Source organism: Pristiophorus japonicus, chromosome 9 (genome assembly GCF_044704955.1).
Source record: "Pristiophorus japonicus isolate sPriJap1 chromosome 9, sPriJap1.hap1, whole genome shotgun sequence".
NCBI lineage: Eukaryota > Metazoa > Chordata > Chondrichthyes > Pristiophoridae > Pristiophorus > Pristiophorus japonicus.
In genome coordinates this window covers 216,936,599-216,943,724 of record NC_091985.1, presented here as the reverse complement: position 1 = coordinate 216,943,724, position 7,126 = coordinate 216,936,599, and the positions used below count along the sequence as shown (strand labels likewise).

At 49.7% G+C, this 7,126-nt stretch overlaps 1 protein-coding gene across 1 annotated transcript in view; it reads left to right on the top strand.

Moving 5' to 3' along the window:
* Window positions 1–2,434: 2,434 nt before the first annotated feature.
* Window positions 2,435–7,126, top strand: part of LOC139274133 (telomerase protein component 1-like) — a 28,058-nt gene continuing 23,366 nt past the window's right edge. Inside the window, exon 1 of the mRNA XM_070891176.1 lies at window positions 2,435–2,447. The gene's annotated coding sequence lies outside the window, so the exon portion shown is untranslated. The remainder of the gene's footprint in view (window positions 2,448–7,126) is intronic.

Below are 7,126 nucleotides of genomic sequence, written 5' to 3'. Positions count from 1 at the left end.
GGCCAGCGGCCGAGGGGAGGTCAGGACATCGCAGGAGGGCAGGCTCATGCGAGGTAGGCCCAAACCTGTATTTGAAGCTGGTCGGAGGCTCACCACCATTGAGATCTCCGGGGGTCGGTTGGAGCAGCTGAGTCGGCCGTGAGGAGTGAGAAGCGAGGGTCCAGCTGGAGGGACTTGGCAGCGGAGTGGTCGGCCTAGAAGGGAGGTTGGGGGACGGGCAGTGGGCTCTTGCAGCATGAGATTTTAGGGTTTTAGGGGTAGGTAGAGTACTTTGAGGTTCAGAGTTTGGGCCAGAAGGGGCTTAGACAGTGAGGGCGGTGGGGGTGAGGGAGAAAGAGGTGGAAGATGGCGTCAGATGAAGGTTTGTTCGGGGAGAGCTCCCTTGGGAGCTGCTATCCCATCCGCCATCTTGTGTGCATGTATCCCTGCAGTGCTGTATCACTGACACCAGATGGCGATGCTGGCTGCAACCAGTTGACAAACTGAAGTCAGATACTACCTTCGCCTATCAATCACTCAGCCAACTGTGAACCACTCCCTCACCTGTCCAACACTCTGACACCTGTCAATCACTCACAATGTGTCGGCCGTGGCTCAGTCGGTAGCACTCTCTGCAAGTCACAATGTTGTGGGTTCAAGTCCCACTTGAGCACATAAATCTAGGCTGGCATTCCAGTGCAGTGCTGAGGGAGTGCTGCACTGCCTGAGGTGTTTTCTTTTGGATGAGATATTAAACCGAGGCCCCGTCTGCTCCCTCAGGTGGATGTAAAATATCCCCACGGCACTATTTTGAAGAGCAGGTGAGTTATCCCCTGGAGTTATCCTGACCAATATTAATCCCTCTATCAACATCACAAAAACACATTGGCCCTGAATCCCGGTTTCTCCCTCCCACGGGCGTTCGACTGGATTCTAGAAAAATGAAGCGCACTTACCTGAAGCTGCTGTGCCCATGCGAGTTCCCGGTCCTGAGGCCTCCACTGACTGCGCATCGCAGCACGTGCATGTCAGGACATACGGTGGGCTGGAGCTGCAGTCATTGGCTGCCCAGAGCCATATCGGGTAAAGTATGTTCTCATTCCGTAAGTTGGAGCGCCCATTATTATGAATGAGAACCTCCCCCCTCCCCACAAACACACACATTAATTTAAAAAAAAAGAAAAAATACACTACATATTTAACATTAATTTAAATTAAAGTTATGTATGTATTAAAAAATATATTCTGATTTTTTTTTAAAATTCTGCTTTAAAATAAATTAATGTAGTGGGCAGGTTTTCTAAAAATAAAATGTGTTTATTTTAATTTTATTATGTTTTAAGTGTGTTTTAACGCCTGGAAAAGTAGGCTTTGCGCCTGCTTTTATCAGGCACAAGAGTTTTGAGGACATTCTCTGGGCAAGATACGGGTAAATACCGCAATCTTGCCCTTGCGAATGCCCTCACTGTGGAGATGCAGAGGATCTGTCAAGCTCCAGTTTGACAGATCAGAAAAGCGCATGCGCATTGTGCGCTGATAACCGGCTTTTGCGATGCCTTCCCGAATCCGTACGGACCCGGGGAGGACGGGATTTCTGGGCCATTATCTGGTCATTATCACGTTGCTGTCGGTGGGAGCTTGCTGTGCGCATGTTGGCTGTTACATTTCGCACATTACAACAGTGACTACACTCAAAGTACTTCATTAGTTGTAAAGTGCTTTGGGACATCCTGAGGTAGTGTAAGGCGCTATATAAATGCAAGTCTCTTTTTTTTAAATCACAGAACTGTCAATTATTCGTCTCCGCCTGTCAGTCGCTCCCTCCGCCTGTCCGTCACCCCCGGTTGCTATGACTCGCGATTGTTACGCAAGCTCCGCCCCGCCCTCCCGCCCACGTGCCCCGGGCCCCGCCCCATAGGTCACCGAGACGTTGCGGAGGGCCGGTGGTGAGTGCGCGCTGTGCTGGGGCCCGCGGCGACAGTGACAGCAGGCGGAACCTCGCCTGTCTCTCGGGCAAGGGCCGGGGGCAGCATCCTGTCCCTTTAAATAGGAGGGGGGGGCTTCCAGGTGAGGGGGAGTGTCCCGGGGGGAGGGGGTCTCGAGGGGAAATTTCTCCCCTCCCCGGGGGGAGGAGGTCTCGAGGGGCAATTTTCCCCCCTCCCGAGAGGAGGGGGTCTCAAGAGGCAATTTTCCCCCGGTGGGAGGGGGCTGAGCCCCAGGAGAGGGGAGGCCCCAGGGAATTAGATAAATACGTAAAGGGTTCACCCCTGCTGGGCTGTGGGTAAAAGTCAATGGAATGGAATTAATTGTTTACCTTGTTCAAAGAGTTGCGGTAGGAACGATGTACTGTTTCATTGTATGACTCTATCTGTGCCTTCAGCTATAGATTTCCCTGAAGTGCTGTTTTAGTGTCTGCAGATGGCGGATCCTGTACCTCGATCTGGCTGCAATGAGTTGACAAACTAAAGGTAAGAACTGAGTCAGATACTCCCAAACTTGTCAATCGCTCCCAAGGTTGCGGAGGGTGGGGGATGAGGGTAGGATCCCTGTCTGGAGAGAGAAGTGGGACATCCCTACCGGGGGAGAGAGAGGGGACTACCCTAAAGGACATTAGTGAACCAGATGGGTTTTTAAAACAATCTGATAGCTTCGTAGTCACCATTACTGATACTGGCTTTTTATTCCAGATTTATTTAATTAACTGAATTTAAATTCCACGGCTCCCATGGTGGGATGTGAACTCAGGTCTCTGTATTACTAGCTCAGTAACATAACCACTATGCTACTGTTCCAGACAGTTTGCAACCTTTGTGTCCAATTTGACCCTGAAAGGAGCTTTTGACCATAATTAAAACCGCCTATTTCCAACTCCATAACATCGCTCGTCTGCTCCCTTGCCTCAGCTCATCGGCTGCTAAAGCCCTCATCCATGCCTTTGTTACCTTTTAGACTCGACTATTCTAAAGCACTACTGGCTGGCCTCCCACATTCTACCCTATGTAAACTTGAGGTCATCCAAAACACGGCTGCCTGAGTCCTAACTTGCACCAAGTCCCGCTCACCCATCCATCCATCATCATCATCATCATCATCGGCAGTCCCTCAAGAACACCAATACAAGAAATAGGAGCAGGAGTGGGCCATTTGACCCCTCAAGCCTGCTCTGCCATTCAATAAGATCATGGACTCAGGTCCACTTCCCTGCCTGCTTCCCATAGCCCTTTATTCCCTTATCACTCAAAAATCTGACTACCTCCGTCTTAAATATATTCAACGACCCAGCCTCCACAGCTCTCTGGGGCAGAGAATTCCACAGATTTACAACCCAGAGAAGAAATTCCTCCTCATCTCAGTTTTAAATGGGCGGCCCCTTATTCTAAGACTATCTTCCATGGTTTTAGTTTCCACTCTGAGTGGAAATATCCTCTCTGCATCCACCTTGTCCAGCCCTCTCATTATCTTATATGTTTCGATAAGATCACCTCTCATTCTTCTGAACTCCAATAAGTATAGGCCCAACCTACTCAACCTCTCTTCATAAGTCAACGTAGTCAATCTCCGGAATCAACCTAGTGAACCTTCTCTGAACTGCCTCCAATGCAAGTATATCCTTCCTTAAATACGGAGTCCAAAACTGCATGCAGTACTCCAGGTGTGGCCTCACTAATACCCTGTACAGTTGTAGCAGGATCAAAATCGAGGAAGACTTGTTTCCACACTAAAAGTGAGTTCTCAGGTGACCGTACAGTCCAATACAGGAATTACAGTCTCTGTCACAGGTGAGACAGACAGTGGTTGAAGGAAGAGGTGGTTGGGGAGTCTGGTTTGCCGCACGCTCCTTCCGCTGTCTGCGCTTGGTAAACTGCGCGACAACCACAAGAGAAATGCAGGGAACAGCACCAACCCTTCTACATGGCCTTCTTTGACCTCACCAAGGCCTTTGACGCTGTTAACCGTGAGGGAGTATGGAGCGTCCTCCTCCATTTCGGCTGCCCCCATAAGTTTGTCACCATCCTCCACCTGCTCCACGACGACATGCAAGCCTTGATCCTGACCAACGGATCCACCACCGACCCAATCAACGTCCGGACCGGGGTCAAGCAGGGCAGCATCATCGCGCCAACCCTCTTCTCGATCTTCCTCTCTATTTATCCATCACCCCTGTGCTTGGTGAACTACATTGGCTCCCGGTTAAGCAACGCCTCGATTTAAAAATTCTCATCCTTGTTTTTGTCTCTCTCCGTGACTTCGCCCCTCCCTATCTCTGTAATCTCCTCCAGCTCTGCAACCTTCCCCGCCATTCCCCCCCCCCCCCCCCCCGGTGATGTCTGCGCTCCTTTAATTCTGCCCTCTTCAGCATCCCTGATTATAATCACTCAACCATTGGTGGCCGTGCCTTCTGTAGCCTGGGCCCCAAGCTCTGGAATTCGCTCCCTAAACCTCTCCACGTCTCTACCTCCCTTTTGGTCACCTGCCCTAATTTCTCCTTGTGCGGCTCGGCGTCAATTTTTAAAATCTCATAATACTTCTGTGAAGCGCCTTGGAATGTTTCACTACATTAAAGGTGTCTATATAAATACAAGTTGTTCCCTGCAATACATGCAGGAAGACCTGATTTCCTTTGTCATAGTGGTTTGTTACATGCTTCATGGTCACCATTACCGACATTAGCTTTTTATTCCAGACTTGATTAATGGACGTGTTTATTTCTGCTGCCAAAATGGCTGCCATGCTCCACGCATTGTTTGATTAGTCCCCTTGGAGGGTAAGCCACACCCTGAAGTTTCACAGGAATGTATCACTAGAACCGCCCATCCCAAGATCTCACTGACTTTGCAAATTGTAACTCGATCCACTTTGACTTCCTGAAGCGACAGAGGACAGAGCACCCCAGAAAATAGCAAGGGCCAGCCAAAGTCCCATGCCCCAGTAAAAGTACATCCTTCCCAACCCCCCCAACCTCACCATAGATGGCGCATTGTGTACGGATTGTTAATGGGTTTATTGGGTATGAAGTGAATAGTGACAGTGGCGTGCCTTCTGGATATCATCCATTCCAACGATGTCCCGTGTAGGGGGCTGGAAGAACGGACGGCTGTATGTCAAAGAAAAGTGCAGTACAAATAGTTATTTTGTCATTTAATTAACTGTATTGAAACTTCTCAGCTACCATGGTAGGATTTGAACTCGTGTCTCTAGATTATCAGACCAGGCCTCTGGATTTGTGGTCTAGTAAAATGACCGCTATGCTACAGCTCCCTGTAATACACACAGGAAGACCTTAGTCCCGCGAATCAGGAGGCTGCCCTCTGCCTGGACTCCAGATCTGCTCCATCAGCCACACCACGGAGAATGAAGACCCGGCCAGATGCAGCAGGCTTCGGCTCCTGCTGTCTGGATTTATGTGCTCAAACCCCTAGAGTGGGACTTGAACCCACAACCTTCTGACTCCAAGGTGAGTGAGCTACCCACTGAGCCATGGCTGACACCAAATTTCAGCTGACACCTGAGTTTACCCAATTGTGCTCGTTCCACCATCCCTCCCCCCACCCCCAACCCCCCCCCCCGATTCCTGTTTCAGGGGAGTCCGGGGGATGTGCATCAGTTGTAGCTCTGTGGGTAATACGCTCGCCTTCGAGTCAGAAGGTTGTCCAGAAACTTGAGCACAAACATCAAGTGATGAGGGAGTGCTGCACTGCCGGTGGTGCAACCTTTCGATGAGATGTTAAACCCCACTGTCTGGTCTCTCGGGTGGACGTAAAAGATTCCACGGTCACTATTGGAAGAAGAGCAGGGTAATTCTCCGCGGTGTGCTGGGGCCAATATTTAGCCCTCAACTCGGGTGTAGGGAGCAGCATTGCAGAGTTTGCAGGTGATATGAAACTTGGCAAGGTAGCAGATCATTTGAGGATAGTTTTCAGCTTCAGGCTGACACAGGATGGTGAAACAGGCAGAAGCGGGGCAAATGGAGTTCAGTGTGGATAAGCGTGAAGTGATGCACTTTGGGACAACTAATATGGAAAGACACTATACAATAAATGGCAACTGTAGGTGAGCAGAAATACACACATCCTTACAAGGTGACAGGACAAGATGATAAAGTGGTTAAAAAAGAACATGAGTTATTTAGGTTTATAAATAGAGGAATACAATAGAAATGCAAAGTCTTTTTACGTGGGCCAGCAGGCGAGAAACAGCTGTGGGATCTACCTCATCCCACTCCCTTCACCCCTTGGTCAAATAACCAAGCACCAGTCATGGGATGGGCTGAAACAAACAAGACATGGCCACAGGGTGAAGTGCCGGAGGGTGGCCGGTGCCTGTGGAATCCTCACCCCAGCATAGGTCAGTGCCTTCCGGAGGGAAGGGGTAATCCCAGCTGTTAGAGTACTGCGTGCATTTAAGGAGGGATATACTTGCATTGGAGGCTGTTCAGAGAAGGTTCCTGAGGTTGATTCCTGAGATGACGGGGTTGTCTTATGAAAAAAGTTTGGACCTGTACTCGTGGAGTTTAGACAAATGAGAGGTGATCTTATTAAACATATAAGATTCTGAGGGGGCTGACAGGGTAGATGCAGAGAGGATGTTTGCCCTCATGGGGGAATCGAGAACTAGAGGGCCTAGTTTCAGAATAAGTGGTCGCCCTTTTAAGACGGCGATGAGGAGGAATTTCTTCTGAGGGTTGTAAATCTGTGGAATTCTCTGCCTCAGAGCTGTGGGGGCTGGGTCATTGAATGTATTTAAGGTGGAGATGGACAGATTTTTGAATGATAAGTGAGTCAAGGGTTTATGGGGAGCGGGAACAAGAAGAACATAAGAAGTAGGAGCAGGAGTCGGCCATAAGGCCCCTCGAGCCTGCTCCGCCATTCAACAAGATCGTGGCTGATCTGATCATGGACTCAGCTCCACTTCCCCGCCCGCGCAAGTGGCCAGAACTGGAGAAGCGCAGAGATCTCTGGGAGAGGGGGTGCGGGATTGTGGGGCTGAGAGATTAGAGATAGGGAGGGTCGAGGCCATGGAGTGATTGGAAAACAAAGTTGAGAATTTTAAAATGAAGGCGTTGCTTAACTGGGAATCGATGTAGGTCAGCAAGCACAGGGGTGATTGGTGAGTGGGACTTGGTGCGACTTAGGACACTGAGTTTTGA